The 19,359-nt window shown below is 45.7% G+C and overlaps 1 protein-coding gene across 4 annotated transcripts in view; it reads right to left on the bottom strand.

Annotated features, from left to right (window-relative positions):
* Positions 1-721: 721 nt before the first annotated feature.
* The window catches only part of LOC139757189 (uncharacterized), a 145,513-nt gene continuing 126,875 nt past the window's right edge, over positions 722-19,359 (bottom strand). For 3 of the 4 annotated variants that reach the window (XR_011714532.1, XR_011714528.1, XR_011714530.1), the window contains one exon: positions 722-1,865. The gene's annotated coding sequence lies outside the window, so the exon portion shown is untranslated. Of the gene's footprint in view, positions 1,866-8,504; positions 8,689-19,359 lie in introns of all 4 variants that reach the window. The other variant, XR_011714529.1, reaches the window with a different exon arrangement.

The following is a 19,359-nucleotide window of genomic DNA, read 5'->3' as shown; positions in this document are numbered from 1 at the left end:
AACAGGTGTCGCCTAAAGAAAGCAGGAAGGAGAGGAAAATAAAAACAGGTGCCAACGGGAGTAATTGAAGAACGAAAGAATATGGTCGTTCTTTTAGTTATAGGAAACTCACTCTGATGGTCCTAAGTGGAGAACTAGAACTGAGAATATATTTTACAAGATGTTTGACTGACCAATAAAACTATGAGTGAAATCAACTGTAATCTCAAGTGATTTATCTAAAAAAAAAAAAGGAACCAAGCAAAAGGAAAGATTTGAATACATACAATGGGGTCTGAAATAAACAATGAATCTATGACACTTTTCTCTCATCATCTCATCTCGAGTGTATAAGACCTTCCTTTTCGTCAGGAACATCTGTAAATATTTATATAACCATGTAAGAGAAAAAAGGGAAGACAAACTCTCATTCGTTCTCAAACATTTGTAAATTCTTCTTCTCCCACAGAGAGCAGTCAGGTGCGTGTGTGCGTGTGTGTGTGTGTGTCCTCAGCCGCTGATCACCATCAGAGATACGTGGACGCCTGCACAAAGTGGGTAGCCACAGTCCTGTACAAGGATTTTAATCAACTCTAAGTCTCGAGACTTTCGTCCTAGAGGAACATCTTCCTACAAGTTTAGTTTCCAGTAAGTCTTAAGATCAGACTCCACAATGCTCAATATATTGACGTGAACATTTCGAGAATTTTTTTTCCTTGAGGTTTTAAAAGAAAAATATATGGATTATTAAGTTTTTATCTATCTCCTAAATTTTTGGTTTGTGTTCGAATGATAGTCTTTTCATGCAATTATTTCCAGATAACTTACTTATTCCCAGTTGACATGACATAGTTGTGTGTTGCATTTCCACAGGCCACAAGAACAGGCTAATGGATCATTCGCTCGCTCGCAGGATAGACATATGTATCACACAGAGGCGTCTCCAGAACCCCATGTCTTCCACCACCTCCTCATTCCACCACAGGTTCATCTGTCACCAAGCCCTCATCACCCACACCAACACGGTAACTTACAACTTAAACTTATAGATTGAAGGGAATTCAGAATTAATACGATTCGATTCCGAGTTAACGAAGATCCCAGACATTAGTCTCAGAAGTTCTCTCAGGGCCGGTGGGGAGAGGGGCGCTCCAAGCGAGTCTGATCGGTCTTGGGTGACTAATGTCTCGCCCAGGATGAGAGCGACGCCCTTTCTCCCCTCTCTCCCTCTCTCCCCACAAGGCCTTCGGTCCCTAGGGCTCACTCAGTCGCCACCTGGACGCCCCCCTAACCCGCCAGTTCTGGTAATAGCCGCATCCATAACAGCAGGGAATCCTATTGACTCGCTTTATTGTACGACCATAGTGCGTTGCTGGTGTAATACAATGGTTCACCATCTGGCTACGGCCACAGTGTGTTGTTGCCGGTGCAATACAATGATTCACCATCTGGCCACGACCATAGTGTGTTGCTAGTGTCATACAATGGTTCACCATCTTTGGTTACGACCACAATTTGTTCCCATTGTAATACATTGGTTCACCATCTGGCTACGTGGGGCCGTGGCTTCACTACTGTGTCACTAGGGAGGGTGGGTTAGCGGAAGACTTCGATATGGGTTGGAGTTTTTTTTTTTTTTTCTGAGGGTAAACGAAAAAGCAGATGAAGCTCAATCACCACAATTCTGATGTTGTGTACGAGTTGTGGAGTTAGTGGAGGCGGGGGTTGTACACCTGGGATGACCACTCGCCAGGTATACAAATACAAGGACGCTGGACTGATGTGGCGTGATTGTGAAGGCCCTTCCTACCAGGTGGCGTAACGAGGAACAGTGCAAAACGAACCTCTTATCTTGCACTGCACTACGAAGCAGTATGGCATACGTACTGAAAAAAAGAAAAAAAGATACAAGGTTAGAGGGGTCTTTTCAACATGCCCTAAAGGCATTTTAGCAAGAGGAAATGCCTACAACACACAAGAGGAAATGCCTTCAACACACAACAAATGTTATTGAAAATAGGGACGGGGGAGCAGAAGCAATTTCTAGTTCTGGCCAACCGACTCAGAGACTGAAGATTGATGCTGTGGAAACGGAGGCTGTTTATCACACATGATGAGGATCCACACACTCTGGCTACCATAAATAATATGAAGTCTTCACACAGTCTGGTCGCCGCCACACAGTGTGGTCACTGCGATCATTTCTATGGTGAACTACCAAGAGATAAGAGAACTTCAGTACAGACTACCGAAATGACTTAGTTGACGTCGGTAAGTAACTGAGCCAGTGATAATGCTTCACTGTTTACGTGATACATGTGATACAGTCCATATGGTGTGGGTCAACTGAGACATGAATGATGTGACACAGAGATGTGACACAGCTTTCATGGGTGGGCAGACTCATAGTCCATATGGTGTGGTTCAACTGAGACATGAATGATGTGACACAGAGATGTGACACAGAGATGTGACACAGCTTTCATGGGTGGGCAGATCTAGTCTTGAGAGATGTGACCCAGTTCTCGTAACTGGGGAGAAACGAACCCCCTAAATCCTGTCCCAGTTTGGCTGGAAGACTCACCTCAAGCAAGGTGTGTCCACAAGTCTACATGGGTTGGGGAGGGGATACTAGTCTCCTCCTCCCCAGTTAAATGAGAGCCTCAAACGACTCTATTTGGGGGGGTAAGGGAGGAGGAGGTTCGTCCGTCTCTCTCCCTCCTCCCCCAGCACCTACCCTTCCCACCCACTTTGCCGTGCAGCGACCCCCAGCGCTACAGGAAGAGCTTAAAATGTGGTCTACATCATAATACCAAAGGCTGTCAGCCAACCCCTTTTTGCCACACACACACACCAGGCAGACCAGGCGACCAGCCCCCGGGAGCACATGAAGTTATGATCGCTTAATACACAGGGATGTTTGGGGACCTTTATATACACACACGATGATAAAAGGAAAGACTTTCGAATATATTATGTTGGCCGAGTGAACATCCTGCTTTTTTAAAAAAAAAACCAAAAAAAGAGCTCCTTCCTTTTCTTTTTTTTCTTTTTACCAAGATATATTTGGGCCACTACAAACTCACAGCTTCCCATGTCGATAAACTGAGGAAGGAGGGAAAAATATAGAGACGCAAGGCTGTATTTCCCTCCCACTTTTTTTATGGAAGGAAATGTGATAACGGAAATGGTTCGGATTCCCCAAGAGGAATGACGGATGCCCAGTGATGGTGCGGGATTGTAAGTTATGTTCTTGCCCGCGGACGATAGGTTTTTTTTCTTCTCGGCCATACAGAGACGGGGGGGTCCAATCGAGTACATGGAAGTGTGAGGCTGGGGTTGAGTCTAGCCCAGTACTTGGAAATGTGGGGCTTGGGTTGAGTCTAGCCCAGTACGTGGAAGTGTGGGGCTTGGGTTAAGTCTAGCCCAATACATGGAAGTGTGGGGCTTGGGTTAAGTCTAGCCCAGTACATGGAAGTGTGGGGCTTGGGTTGAGTCTAGCCCAGTACATGGAAGTGTGGGGCTTGGGTTGAGTCTAGCCCAATACATGGAAGTATGGGGCTTGGGTTGAGTCTAGCCCAATACATGGAAGTGTGGGGCTTGGGTTGAGTCTAGCCCAATACATGGAAGTGTGGGGCTTGGGTTGAGTCTAGCCCAATACATGGAAGTGTGGGGCTTGGGTTGAGTCTAGCCCAATACATGGAAGTGTGGGGCTTGGGTTGAGTCTAGCCCAGTACATGGAAGTGTGGGGCTTGGGTTGAGTCTAGCCCAGTACGTGGAAGTGTGGGGCTTGGGTTGACTCCATCTTAGTACATGGAAGTGTGGGGGCCCTGGGGTGAGTACAGCCCAGTACGTGGGCATGTGGGGCCCTGGGGTGAGAGAGAGACCAGCCCAATACATAGAAGTATGGGCCTGGGGTGAGACCAGCCCAGTACACGAACACACTTTATTCCAATGTGAGAGATGTTTTATATCTACCTCTGATCTCCGTGTACGGAGAATACGTCAAGATGCCTCATTCTAACACGTCCGTACAACGTTTATTTCGACCTGCCGGTGTCTGGCACTATAGATCTCAGGCCTGTGTAGCAGCAGCGAGAGCTACCTGGACGGAGGGAGGAGAAGGAGGTCTCAGGGGGACCTGCACTACGTGTGGAGACGAATTGCTTGTGTTTCTAGACCCCAGACCGAGACCGGGCAATAGACACGAGCATCCTCCATCCTGTAGGCTTGCTACGTACGGCCTTGCCCGGCTTCCATCCTGGACCTCAGGCTCCATGGCTTCCCCTTCTGGACCCCAGGTTCCCTGGTGTCTGGTTTTGCTTCACTCTTCTTGTTCGATCTCTTTAAGACGACTTCCTCTTCTTGCTCTTCCCCTTCCTCCTCCTCTTCGTCTTCCTCCTCCAAGCCACCGTCTCCTTAATGGACTTCTTGACAATTAGTCATCCTCCTCTTCCACCCTTCCCTCCCTCCCATTCCCCACACCTGTCTATCGTCTCCGTCACCGTCTGTTCCCCTGTCCATCACCTGTCTACGCCGCCTCCCGTCCCGTCCCGTCCCTGTCTATAGCCGTTCCCCCTGCCGTCTCGTCTCCCTCCGTCACCTCCACACTGTCGTTATCTCTGCCGGAGTAATTTGATCAACAACTTCGGCAGCGCCGACCAAGTTGGCGTTCTGGGCGATCAGCCGGGAAATTATGGCTCCTGGGTGAGAATTTTACCACGGGCTTTAGGGGGGAAAAATGTTTCGCCTCATTTCTGACGATGACCAATTCCAAGTCAAGGATATATATATATATATATATATATATATATATATATATATATATATATATATATATATATATATATATATATATCTTTCATGAGCGATTAAGATTAATGGATTTTAGGGCATAGGAAGGTAAAGTATATTTTTAAATCCGTCATGAGATTGCTTTTCCATTAATGTGAATCACCGACAGAGTCACAGACAAAAGAGGAACAAAAACGTAATCGAGGAAGGTTATTGTGGTTGACGGTATCAAGTGGCGATGGACTGTGTCTGGTTGACGAGAGGCAAACTGCAGGACTCGTTCGTGTGTTCGTGGTCAGCCATCGTACCACTGAGTGGGGGGGGGGTTATTCAGCGTCGTGTCGCAATATAACAAAATTTACGTCTTCCGATTCCTGGTCCCTTTTTTTCTCCTGAAGACGATAGTAAAATTGGTACATGTGTGGACGGATTATTATTGTCTTATGTACCAAAATCCTTCGTAAACGATAAACCATTAAAAAGAATATATATATATGTATACATATGAGAGAGGTAATGTATTGTGGCCTTGGAAAAATACTGAAACGAGAAGAGAAAAAAAGAAAGATTCACTGTCGTGATCACACGACACAACACCGTGCCATCATGACTCCTGCAAGGGGCGTGTCCAGCCAGATCACGAGACATTGTTTTTGTTGGTGTGGTCAGCTGGCAACATTATGTACCGTGACGCGCTGTGCCATACGAGGGGAGAGGGATGGATGGAGTGGGAGGGAGGGATGGAGTGGAGGAGAGAGGGATGGATGGGGATGGGAGGGATGGAGTGGAGGAGAGAGGGATGGATGGGGAGAGGGAGGGATGGAGTGGAGGAGGGATGGTGCGCCAGGGATAAAGGATTGGGGAAAGGAGAGGAAAGTGAGGAAGGGGGAGAAGGAAATTGGGGATGGAAGAGGAAATTTAGGAAGGGAAGAAATTTGGGAAGGGGAGAAATGTGAAAAGGGAAGAATATTGGGGGAAAAAAAGGGTAGAAAACTGGGTACAGGGGAGAAAATTGGGAAAAAGGGAGAAAATTGGGGAATGGGTTAAAAATTGGGAAAAGGGAATGTATTGAGGAAAGAGCCAGGAAGACAGGGACCAACGAGCATAAGAGGGAGAAGAAGGAGGAGGAGGAGGAGGAAGAAGAAGAGGAGGAAGAAGAAGAGGAAGAGGAGGAAGAGGAAGAGGAGGAGGAGGAGGAGGAAGAAGAAGGAGGAGGAAGAAGAAGAAGAGGAAGAGGAGGAAGAGGAAGAGGAGAAGAAGGAGGAGGAAGAAGAAGAAGAGGAAGAAGAAGAGGAAGAGGAGGAAGAGGAAGAGGACGAGGAGGAGGCCAACAAAGGTGATCATCATGGCCATCATGGCCCACCAGGATCCAGAAACCGTAATTATGTTTTTTTTTTTTTTTACCCCCTCCTCCTCCTCATGCCCCCCACCCCCCTCCACCCCACCCCCTGCACCCCCCCTCCCCAAAGCAAGATAATTACATGACGTTTGATGAACATTCGGAAAGACAAAGAGTTCTGAAGCGGATTTAATTAGGCGCTTGCTACACCAGACCAAACGACATTAGTGCGGTGATTAATTATGTGGGAGTCTGGAGATCACATCTCCCTCCTCCTCCTCCTCCGCTGACATGGAAATGGACCTGAAAATGAAAGTGAATTAGACGCCCGTGATGTTCAGTCCAAAGAGGCCCTCACCCTTTGCTTTGGGGGTAAACATTGTTAGATTCAGTCCGACAGGGGTCCTATCGCAGATGTAAACACTATTAGACCAACACACACACACACACACACACACACACAGACACACACACACACATATATATATAAATAGAACCTCTCACAAAACCATACAGAAACTATGGATAAAAAAAAAAGAGAAATAAATCACCTACGTCGCCCCTTCTATATCTGAACATCTATATCTATATAAAGACTGGCCATGTAAAACCCTTCTCCCCTCCCGCCCCATCTCTCCCATAATCCCCCTCTCCATTTTCTATATTTCACAGCCTTTCGCTACAGTTAATTCAATAATCCACTTGTGATGATCACGATTATCGTATACTACATTATACATGACATACACACAGCGGCTAAAGAGTTGGATGTCGGGAAATGAGACCATTGTGCGTTTGGTTCCTGACGCTGCCCCGCAGGAGGGTATTAGCAAAGGATAGTAGTAGCAGTAGTGCCAGTAGCAGTAGTAATAGTAGTAGTGCTATAATTCATTTACATCTTTTAGTAGCAGTAGTAGTGACAGTAGCCGTAGTGTTAGCAGTAGTAACAGTAGGAGAAGTTGTAGTAATAGTAGTAGTATAAGTAATAGTAGTAGCAGCAGTAGAAGTAGCAGTAGTAGCAGAAGTAGTAGTAGTAGTAGTCGTAGCAGCAGTAGTAGTAGTAGTAGTAGTAGTAGTAGTAGAAGTAGTAGTAGAAGTAGTAGTATTAGTGTTAGTAGTAGTAGTAGTAGTAGTAGTAGTAGTAGTAGTAGTAGTAGAAGTAGAAGTAGAAGTAGAAGTAGAAGTAGTAGTAGTAGTAGTAGTAGTAGTAGTAGTAGTAGTGGTAAAAGTAGAAGTAGTACTAGCAGTAGTAGTAGTAGTAGTAGAAGTAGTAGTAGTAGTAGTGGTAGTAGTAGTAGTAGTAGTAGTAGTAGTAGTAGTAGTAGTAGTAGTAGTAGTAGTAGTAGTAGTAGTACTAGCAGTAGTAGAAGTAGTAGTAGTAGTAGTAGTAGTAGTAGTAGTAGTAGTAGTAGTAGTAGTAGTAGTAGTAGTGGTAGTAGTAGTAGTAGTAGTAGTAGTAGTAGTAGTAGTAGTAGTAGTAGTAGTAGTAGTAGTGGTAGTAGTAGTAGTAGTAGTAGTAGTAGTAGTACTAGCAGTAGTAGAAGTAGTAGTAGTAGTACTAGCAGTAGTAGAAGTAGTAGTAGTAGTAGTAGTAGTAGTAGTAGTAGTAGTAGTAGTAGTAGTAGTAGTAGTGGTAGTAGTAGTAGTAGTAGTAGTAGTAGTAGTGGTAAAAGTAGAAGTAGTACTAGCAGTAGTAGTAGTAGTAGAAGTAGTAGTAGTAGTAGTAGTAGTAGTAGTAGTATAAGTAGTATTAACGAACTCCTTCAGGACTGTCTCTTGCCCCTCGGTAAAGTTTCAGGAAGTCTGGGGAAACTTCAGAAAACTGAAAGACCCATAAAGAGAGAGAGAATTAGGAGCATAATGCCATCATCCTCATCTGGCCAATGGCATTGTCCCGTTAATACCGAGACGATGATAAATGCCGCTCCCTGGAGGGTTCGGAAATTAGCATAGTTTGGTCTGGATTATGTGAGATCATTCGAATCTGCGAGGATTACGGGAACAATCTTTAATTAAACTACTGCAGGAGAGCTGAGCCTGGCATATGAGGGGGACCTCTAATTGTTCCCCGCCGGGGAAATATTAATATTAATTGCTAGTTTGATGTTCATTGACGAGCACCTACGATCAAGATGGACAACCTCCACACGAGTCGGTGGGTCGATGCCATAGTATCACTGAGGTTCGGTGTTTCGGTTTCTAGTTTTCGAACACACTGCCAGGGTCTGAACCATCTTGTGATATGACTCTCTTCTCTCTCTCTCTCTCTCTCTCTCTCTCTCTCTCTCTCTCTCTCTCTCTCTCTCTCTCTCTCTAGCACTACCTACTACTATTCATTATCGAAATATGTGCGTACAGCAAACCTCAGAATCTGGAATTGTGGTAGACTTACCTAAAATTTCGGTCAAAGAAATCATCGGTATCATTTCTCTCGTTTCTGATCTCGGAGCCACGTTCGAGCTGCTTCGTGAGCTGCCTTAACGAGTCAGCTCAAGCGAGCTTCTTTACCCTCATCAACTTCGTCAATAAGTTTATCCTCAGATGCCTGAGGCTCTTGTGTAACGACCCGTGGTTATCTAAGGATAAATGATAAAGTAAAAGTAACCCAAAGTATGTTTCTTTTGTGTGAACTAACCCGGGTCGAAACAGTATTTATTCTGTATTCCAACCGAATGTGAACCCGGGGCACCAAAACCTCGCATCTAAGGAGTATATTGTTGAGCCAAACGCGGGTATGATGATGGATTGAGAGTATGTTATGAGGTCAGTATATTGGTGAGCGTGAGGCACATGCGTCAATGACCTGAGAGTATGTGAATATCCCATGAAAAAGTATATCAAGGCAATACGAGCGAGTATACTGATATACTCGATCCTATTACCCCCTGTAAGAGGGGCAGGTACATAGTATAATAGGAGAGAGTATATTCCCGTAATGGCACAGGGTATAATCTAGGAACAAGGAGCAAGTGCGTCACAATGTAAGATTAAAGGTAAAAGAATTTGCAGAAAATTCGTGTAGAAACGTTTTCGTACGATTATCCAAATATCTACAATAAACTGTGAAGAATGTTTTACCCTCGGTCTGGATACGTTAAGGCAAATGACATTTCAATACCGGTTTAGCGTTTGGTATGAAAGAAAAGACGTCGAATTGAATTCTATTCTACAAATTGATTCCTTTTCATTAACGAGCAATGATAACCATCGTAGCCTTTTTCCCCTAAAGAGCCCGAATTCCTTTGAACCATTAGTTCGTTCATCGTCTGGAATTAAATGTATGAACAAGGAAGATCTCAACTGACCTTGTTAGCAAGCCAAGTGAATCAACTCGTGACCAGCCAAGACTCTGCGTAGATCGGCAGCCACAGAGGTGGTGGAGGGTGGCCTACAACTGGCTGGAATAGCGCAACGGAACCTCACCTCCACCACACACGCACCACACACACACACACACACACACCGTCCCGCTTGCCCTAACACGACCCTTGCTTGCTTGACTGTGGACACACCACATTCAACCAACCAGATGAGGAAGTTAATGGTTGATAATGTGTCATTTTATTATTTATACCATTTATTTCTGTCCCCCACATTGTGAAGCATTGGATTTCCTAACCCCTTGATATCTTCCTGTCATACAAGTGGCGTTAAAACCTGATACCTCATTCCTTGATCTATCTCGCCAATTCTGTAGTTGAACGTGACCTAAATCATTTACATTGGGTTCAGTCTGTCCACGTTGCTAGCTCTTGTTAACGCTAATTAGGGCAAATATACGGCATAAAGGGGGAGAGCTTCGGAATCTTCCATGGTTTTCGCATCTCGGACATAAATTGCGAATTTACAAATCGCAAAAATGGCATATTTTTCTTCCCCGACCAGGAGCCAGCATCTGTGGTTGCATGAGATTTATACCTCGCTCCTGTGGAGAAATTTGGAGTCAGCTGTCGCCCCTCTGGCCTCACTCCTGTGCCACAGACATACCACAGGCTTGGGCCCCCCCACAGAAGTCAAGTGCTATATTATACTATGGGATCATAGGAGACTAGGAACGTATATGTCCAGTGGGGGATTTAAACGTCTCCTAATTTACTGAAAAAATGGGATAATTTTTGTCTTGTCTCTTTTGGTGGGGTAAAGCGTTAGCTAGCCTCTATTTCTCCGCCGTAGGACCCACTGTGTCCTTAGAACACCAAGAAGAAGATCTATTTCAATCGTGCGGAGCTGAAGGATTTTTGATGGACTGACGAGGTCCTTCGTCGACAACTGGGTATTATTACCCAGCTGGCACCAGACGCGAGGCCAGCCAACCGGCCAGGCCTCTTCTTTTTTTACGCTGGCGAAGCTTCAGGTTCGTCTGTCATTCCCTCCAACGCTGTGATCACAACCAGTCGATTAAGAGATGCCTTTCAATTTTCTTGTTTTGGTTTTTTCTCCTGACTGGACGCTGATTGGCCTGAGAGCCGCCAATGACTGCGCTTCGCTGAAGTACGTCACTGTGACGGCATCAGGTAAACAGACCAGAACGCGCGGGGGACCCAGTTCAACATTTCTCTACTAAAAACACGCAGTTTGAGGGTTGTTCTAAGTAGAAAATTGACTTAATCTTTTTTCCTTTTTCTTTAAGATCATATGAATTCACTCGTTACCTGTCCCTGTAGCTAACGGGTGGTTATTACAGTATATATTGCAGTACTGCTTTATCGCGAGTGCGTCGGAGGAGGGAGGTATCACATTAGATGGTTGATATACGGACGACAAATTGGAATAATGATTAACGCGAATCAATTTGTGTCCACGTTGAGAGTTTGTGGAATACCAGGATGGGTGATGGAATGTCACCAGAACGTCAAGTGGTTCTCACACCACAACACTCGACACCTGGTGGCCTTTACATCAACACAGGATTCCACACCTGGTGACCTTCCACATATAGTGACTTTCCACACCGGGGTGACCTTCATATCAACAAAGCATTTCACACCTGGTGACCTTTACCTTACAACAACACTCCACACCTGGTGACCTTCCATACCTGGTGACCTTCCACATCTGGTGATCTTCCACACCAGGTGACCTTTACCTTACAACAACACTCCACACCTGGTGACCTTCTACACCAGGTGACCTTTACCTTACAACAACACTCTATACCTGGTGACCTTCCACACCTGGTGATCTTTACCTTACCACAACACCCGACACCTAGTTTGACCTCCTACACCTGGTGACCTTTACTTTAGCACAACACCCCACACCTGTTGTCTGACCTCCTACACCAGGTGACCTTTACCTTACCAAAAGACTCCGCGCCTGGTGACCTTCCACACCTGGTGACCTTCCACACCTGGTGACCTTTACCCCAAAGCCTCGTGGCCTCACCAGATAACTCGTGACATCATAACACACCACATTTTTCCACTGTGATATACTGAATAACCTTGTCGTTTTAAAAGCGACATAGCCTCGAGGTGTGTCTCTTATCTTTCCTTCACTTGTTGCAGTCCATTGTATCAAGGCCACACAGGCCAAAGGTCAAAGGTCGAACTGATAGCATGGCCTAATTTCATCAAATAGGATTATGAGCCGCTGTAATCATCTGGTGGTTGAGGTGTCTAGTGACCATATGCGAAAATGTTTCAAAAAACAGTTTCTTAAGAGTTCTGACCAGTCGTGGTTTTATGAGGAGGTGTTTACCCTGAGGTCAGTACTCTCCGTGATGAGGAAATGCTAACCTGTAGGTCAATACATCCCTTGACGAGAAGGTAATGACCTCATGCATTAGCCTAAGGTCAATACATTCTTAGGTGAGAAAATTCTGAATGTGGATCAATAGATTTTCTTGAGTTAAAAAAAAGAGACCTCAGATCAATACACTCCTTTCCCTGACAAGGTATTGACCTAAAATCAATATACACTCCTCCACCAGACAGACATCAGATACACGTATCTTTGAGACTGGTGTTTGGGCATCAACACTGCCTCTTGGGGTCTGTTATACAGACCTCCCTAGTCCAACCGAGACTGTGTACCAGAGGGATTGGCATGTGGAGATGGAAGATAGATCCTGGCTTCACAGACCTTCCTCTCTTCCCCTTTCTCTCCATCACAACACCCAGTAGTTCTGGCACGCTTAGTCTTCTCCCCGCCCACACAGAGCACCTGGTGGAAGCGACCTGAAGAGGTAAAGGAACGTACCACAGGGATAAAAAGAAAAGTATAGATAATAATCACGAGTGATTTTCCACTTCTATCCACATCATCCCTCTATCCCTCATTCTTTCCCTACTCTTATCTCCCATCCACCTCCTTTTCCATCCCCTCCTTACCCGTCTCGTCATCGAAAAAAGAGATTCCCCCTCCTCCTCCTCCCTCCTCACATCCTCATTCCTCACAAGGATGTGGATTAAAGGGATCCAGGCACTCCTGGTTGATCCTGTCGACCATCTAGCTCTATATACAGCCACAAAGGTTCAGATTAATTTCAGCCTCAACTCACCTACGTAGCCCGATCCCCTCCCAAGGAGAGGAGAGGGGAGGGGAAAAAGAATCAGAATCCTCTTTTGTCGTTTTGGAATTCTTGAACTCTGGGTTTGAGAGTCGGTGAAAAGCGTTAATTACTCCAGCTTTTCAGGGATCTGATTTGTCTGAAGAGCTGCAGGATCAGTTACCAGCCAGACATTGAAGGGAATGGCTGGGTTTGGAGAGAGAAGAGAGAGAGAGAGAGAGAGAGAGAGAGAGAGAGAGAGAGAGAGAGAGAGAGAGAGAGAGAGAGAGAGAGAGAGAGAGAGAGGGGGGGGGGGGGGGGAGAGACTGACCATGGGAGTAAGATACTGGAGAAAGATACCCAACAGAGAGAGAGAGAGAGAGAGAGAGAGAGAGAGAGAGAGAGAGAGAGAGAGAGAGAGAGAGAGAGAGACGGACAGACAGAGTCTCAAATATCAACATTTCCACGCTTTGCCAGTGCAGCAAAGCCAAGCTTCAAGGTACTCTCTATAAAGCAGACCTTGGCTACACTGGCTTTATCATCTGACCAGCGCTGTTGACAGATGATAATCAACGAAAGCTAATTAAGACATGACTCATTAATGGGCAGCTAAATTGGCTTGGCAAAGCAATATTTAGGTCAGAGTTCATCCAGTGTTGGCTAGAGTTGGGTTATAAAATTTGATCTATGCTCTCGCATGACATACTGAAGTAAGAAAGACACCTGATTTATTCACTGGGATGTGTACAGGGCGAAAGAGGTGAGAGAGAGAGAGAGAGAGAGAGAGAGAGAGAGAGAGAGAGAGAGAGAGAGAGAGAGAGAGAGAGAGAGAGAGAGAGAAGTAATGATCGAGAGAGAGCGAAAGAAGGGTGGGAAAAGAGGTTAAATGTAGGGAGAAATCAAGGCAAACGGGAAGATAAGAAGGAAATAGTGAGAGATAACAAGTCTTTATCTATACTCTTATATGCTGACTTGGCCAAGCGTACGTGGGCCTCAGGACTCTTAGCTACCGGAAGATGAGATAAAACAACTGCCCAACTTTATATATATATATATATATACATATATATATATATATATATATATATATATATATATATATATATATATATATATATATATATATATATATATATATATTTACTTCATAAACGTATCTTAATGGCGCTATGAACATCTCAGATGTTTACATGTATTGCAATAATTCTCTATATAATTCATTCGGGATGAAAACATGTAGGAAGACATCAAATCATATCTAAAACAGAATATATATATATATATATATATATATATATATATATATATATATATATATATATATATATATATATATATATATATTTTTTTTTTTTTTTTTTTTTTCTTTGTCGCTGTCTCCCGCGTTTGCGAGGTAGCGCAAGGAAACAGACGAAAGAAATGGCCCAACCCACCCCCATACACATGCCTTGATTCAATCCACTGACAGCACGTCAACCCCGGTATACCACATCGCTCCAATTCACTCTATTCTTTGCCCTTCTTTCACCCTCCTGCATGTTCAGGCCCCGATCACACAAAATCTTTTTCACTCCATCTTTCCACCTCCAATTTGGTCTCCCTCTTCTCCTCGTTCCCTCCACCTCCGACACATATATCCTCTTGGTCAATCTTTCCTCACTCATTCTCTCCATGTGACCAAACCATTTCAAAACACCCTCTTCTGCTCTCTCAACCACGCTCTTTTTATTTCCACACATCTCTCTTACCCTTACGTTACGTACTCGATCAAACCACCTCACACCACACATTGTCCTCAAACATCTCATTTCCAGCACATCCATCCTCCTGCGCACAACTCTATCCATAGCCCACGCCTCGCAACCATACAACATTGTTGGAACCACTATTCCTTCAAACATACCCATTTTTGCTTTCCGAGATAATGTTCTCGACTTCCACACATTCTTCAAGGCTCCCAGAATTTTCGCCCCCTCCCCCACCCTATGATCCACTTCCGCTTCCATGGTTCCATCCGCTGCCAGATCCACTCCCAGATATCTAAAACACTTCACTTCCTCCAGTTTTTCTCCATTCAAACTCACCTCCCAAATGACTTGACCCTCAACCCTACTGTACCTAATAACCTTGCTCTTATTCACATTTACTCTTAAATTTCTTCTTTCACACACTTTACCAAACTCAGTCACCAGATAGATAGATAGATAGATAGATAGATAGATAGATAGATAGATATAGATAGATAGATAGATAGATAGATAGATAGATAGATATAGATAGATAGATAGATAGATAGATTTAAATATATATGACGAAGGTAAATGGTTCAGTGAAAGTCTTGAAAGGTTCCCGCGCCGAAACGAAATGTCTACCGTTATAAACTCGGGACGTTCAAAATCAGAATTGAATTAGTTTGTGCGTCAGACATCCCTCCTCGCGTCAGCCCTTTAAAGCTAGCGTGTCTGGGGCATTTAAACCTTGCTCACCGAGGGGTTTAAAATGGACGCTGACAGGCAGGCATTCACGCCCCTGGCGTCTCAGGACGTTTAAAGTTTTGTCGCGCCAGCGGCCCTTTTTAATTCGTCGCCTTCCACGACAGTTAACTCGGCGCAAAGCTGACATCTGTGGCGCATTTTTTTCGCGCCAAATTTCCCTCCTAGGAAAAAAAAAAAAGAAAAAACGGTCCAATGACGTTGAAAAGCGTACTTTAAACGCGCCAAAACTGTCACCTTCCTGATTTGAACACGACTAACGAGCCATGATCTTAGTGTTAGTTTACGTACGTTTGATTTAATGATATCTTAAGATTCTCGTAAGATCATTTCACGACGCAGCGCTTAAGGGGAAAGAACCCTCAAAAGTCATACAACAAAGGGGAAAAAAAAGGGGGGGAAAAATGGTTGAGACGAACAGTGGCTCCTCCGTTCCCTTTGTTTACACTTCGTAGCCCAGCTAAGAATTAGCGCCCGCGGCCCACCTCCTCCTCGGTCGAAATTTTGCTCAATAACGCGCCGAAGAATGAGGTTCAACGGACCAAAAACAAACGCCTACACTTAAGCAAATATGCAGCAGCTGGGGGAAAACAAACCCACCTTTAAACTCCTGGTGCCTTCCAGACGTTTAAACTCGGTTCACAAGGAGATATTCAACGCGTGCGCGCGCAGCGGTAAACGCCATGAAGCAACCCGTATCTTCGTGAGGATATAGTGGACTAAAACAATCCAGCATTCACAGTGAGGTTACCGGAGGCCAGGAAGTGGGTTGGAATAAGCCAGCGAGTAAACCCTGGAGGATGAAGGGGAGCAACACAACTCTTTGATAATTGATTGTAGAGGTAAAGAACTTAAATGAATTAGAGAAACGTGTGTGTGTGTGTGTGTGTGTGTGTGTGTGTGTGTGTGTGTGGAGGTGGGGTGGTGGAGATATTCATTAAAATAAGGAAGGGGAAGAGTCTAAAGAGACTCTTAGAAATATATAGAAATGGGACACCTATGCTCTCTACCACAGATGGAATTACCAGACCTGTGTCATATCTGTTGTTGTCTACCACAGATAGAAATGACATACCTGTGGTCTCTCCCTCAACCAGATCTCTCATACTTGTGGTGTCTTCCACGTACAGAGCTGCCACACCTGTGGTACCTACCACAGACAGTTTAACTACACCTGTGGTACCTACCACAGACAGTCCTGCCACACCTGTGGCGCTTCCCACAGACAGGCAACCACAGTATTACCAACTTGGTGAATGACGAATACAAGTCAATTCAAGTGGCTCAGTGTTCCCCTTTCCTGTCTCTGTTTCATTCCTTATTCCCTCCTTCCGTCCCGTTCCTTTCCTTCCCCATCCACCCTCCCCTTCCCATTGTTCAGGTTTCCTTTACTATTTAAAGCGTGAAATAGGAAAGACGAGGGCGTATCAGGGACAGTGGGGAAAGATCCTCTTACCAGAGAACTGAAATGTTGATGCTTGCCTGATGATGCTGGGAACGGCGAAGATGTAATAAAAGGATGGGATAGGATAAAGGAAAGAAAAAAAGAGATGATAGAGGAAGTCTATGAGATGAGAGAGCAAATAGAAAACGAGGATGACCAAATCAGGGGGGAAAATCCTGTGAGTTGCAGAGGAAGGCCTGGCAGAAAACGTGACGTTATTTCAGCCAATAAGAAAAAAGGAGAAGGAGCAAAATATTCGATACATAAGACGTCCGGAAGATCATAACAGAAAACGGGAGATGACAACAAAAGAATAAAACAACACACGTAGGAAAAAAAAAAAAAGGGAGGAGGGGTATTGATAAAGGTGGAGCGGCTACAGGAGATAATAATAATATCCTCTCCCTTGCTTTATTTACTTCCGTTGTCTCTCAGGATTTACTACTAATGAAATCTTTGTTCTTTATTGCCTGCAGCGTATCCCTGCAAGCAAGGAGGGAGGTTGGAAGGCGCTCTGAGGGGAAATTCTGGTGATGATATAAAGGAGAGGTGGGGAAAGTGAGGCGTCATGCACCAACGGGGATTGTTGGAGTGATGTGAGGGAGTGTTGGAGGTAGGGATGAGGACTCCTAATGTGAGGGAGTGTTGGAGGTAGGGATGAGGACTCCTAATGTGAGGGAGTGTTGGAGGTAGGGATGAGGACTCCTAATGTGAGGGAGTGTTGGAGGTAGGGATGAGGACTCCTAATGTGAGGGAGTGTTGGAGGTAGGGATGAGGACTCCTAATGTGAGGGAGTGTTGGAGGTAGGGATGAGGACTCCTAATGTGAGGGAGTGTTGGAGGTAGGGATGAGGACTCCTAATGTGAGGGAGTGTTGGAGGTAAAGCTGAGGAATTAAAGGAGATGGGACAAGCGGGAGTTGGGCGTCGCCTCTCTGGATGTCATAACACAAAACCGAGGTGAAGTGTGGTGTGTGTGGTGGTGTGTGTGTGTGGTGAGGGTTGAGACTGGAGGACCAACAGCTGAGGGTGATGTGTGGTGGTGACCCACACCTGAAGGTGATGTTTGCAGTGTGGTGAGTGTGGCGGGTCGTGGTGTTATGAGTGATGGGCGACCTCATGTCTGACAGACAGAGAACAGGAAGTTGAGACAGAAACAAACAGACGGTGAAGACAGATAGGCGACCAAACAGAGGGACAAAGACAGATAAACACAGACACAGAGAATAAGATATATATATACAGAGACACAAAATGCATACCAACATACCTGACCTACGTATTACCGCCCACAGAAAACGCACCAAAAATACACATACATTTTTAGACGCATATTCTTACCTCCAGAAGTATTTTTCTGGTTTTATTATTTGTCTCTTGCATGAAAATGCTTCGCGTGGCTTCATGTTAAACCTTGTCCTCTCTCTACCCCTTCCGTTGTCAGGCGATGTACTATCCCTTCCACTGCATCTGTCTGCACACTGGACCTTGCACTCCCCCTCCTGCTACTGTTACTGTCAGCAGCCTGTACCCTGTACCGTCCCTCAGGCTGTACCCTGTACCGTCCCTCCGGCTGTACCCTGTACCGTCCCTCAGGCTGTACCCTGTACCGTCCCTCAGGCTGTACCCTGTACCGTCCCTCCGGCTGTACCCTGTACCGTCCCTCAGGCTGTACCCTGTACCGTCCCTCCGGCTGTACCCTGTACCGTCCCTCCGGCTGTACCCTGTACCGTACTTCTTGCTTCTTTACTTCCCATCTTTATCATGCGTCAGGTAACGTTATCTCTCCTGCTGTGGACGTCACCTTTAACTCATCTCTCCTCCTCACCTCCATCTTCATCTCCCTCAACATGACCCTAGGTAACGCCTCATCTCCAGCCTCGTCATCTCCCACAACATTACCATGGGCGGCGCCTCGACCTCCTGCCTCATTTTCCTCATCATTTTCCACCTCATTTCCCCGAGTCCCACGCTATTTTCCACGCCTACGTCTGCCCTGCTCTTTTTCCTCATTTCGTTTCTGTTTCCTCTCCTTCTTTCTTGTTTCCTCCTTCCAGTATCCTTATATGTATTTCCCTTTTCTCCATTTCCTTCCCAGGAGCTGCCTGTTCCTCTACTTCCCTCCCAGGAGCTGCCTGTTCCTCTAATTCCCTCCCAGGAGCTGCCTGTTCCTCTACTTCCCTCCCAGGTGCTGCCTGTTCCTCTACTTCCCTCCCAGGAGCTGCCTGTTCCTCTACTTCCCTCCCAGGAGCTGCCTGTTCCTCTACTTCCCTCCCAGGTGCTGCCTTTTCCACTACTTCCCTCCCAGGTGCTGCCTTTTCCACCACTTCCCTCCCTCCCTCCCTCCCTGTGCTTGGTGAAGTCTCTCCCCTCCCGAGGTCACACGACCCTGAGCTCCCATCGTCTTCCCTGGCGACACCCACCATCATTGCTTATGAACAGGCGTCTCAGAGTCCTTGAAGGATTTGCCCCCACCTATCTCTGTCTTGGAAGAGGATGATAACCCTCTCTCCGGAGATAACTGAGGCTAACTACGGCTCTCAAGGACTCTCTAGGATTCTCTTGGGGTCCAAATGCAGAATGGAGGGTGATTAGGGGAAGGTCCTTCCTCGTTCGCGCCTTTGTGGACTTCTGACCTGTTTGTTAGGCTGGCCAAGGCCACCGGGACTAAAGACCTTCACGGTGTTGTTATTGTCTACTGTGTTCCAGCTGGTGGCACAAGACAGCCAGCTGGTGTGGTGCCAGCAATCTCTGACAACCCCCCCCAAGCGCATAGTGTGACCTCTGACCCCAACCCCTCAGCCAAAGTCGTGACCTTTGACA

Source organism: Panulirus ornatus, chromosome 25 (assembly GCF_036320965.1).
Source record: "Panulirus ornatus isolate Po-2019 chromosome 25, ASM3632096v1, whole genome shotgun sequence".
Taxonomy (NCBI): Eukaryota; Metazoa; Arthropoda; class Malacostraca; order Decapoda; family Palinuridae; genus Panulirus; species Panulirus ornatus.
Note: the sequence above shows the minus strand (reverse complement) of the source record. Positions and strands in the feature narration are given on the sequence as shown.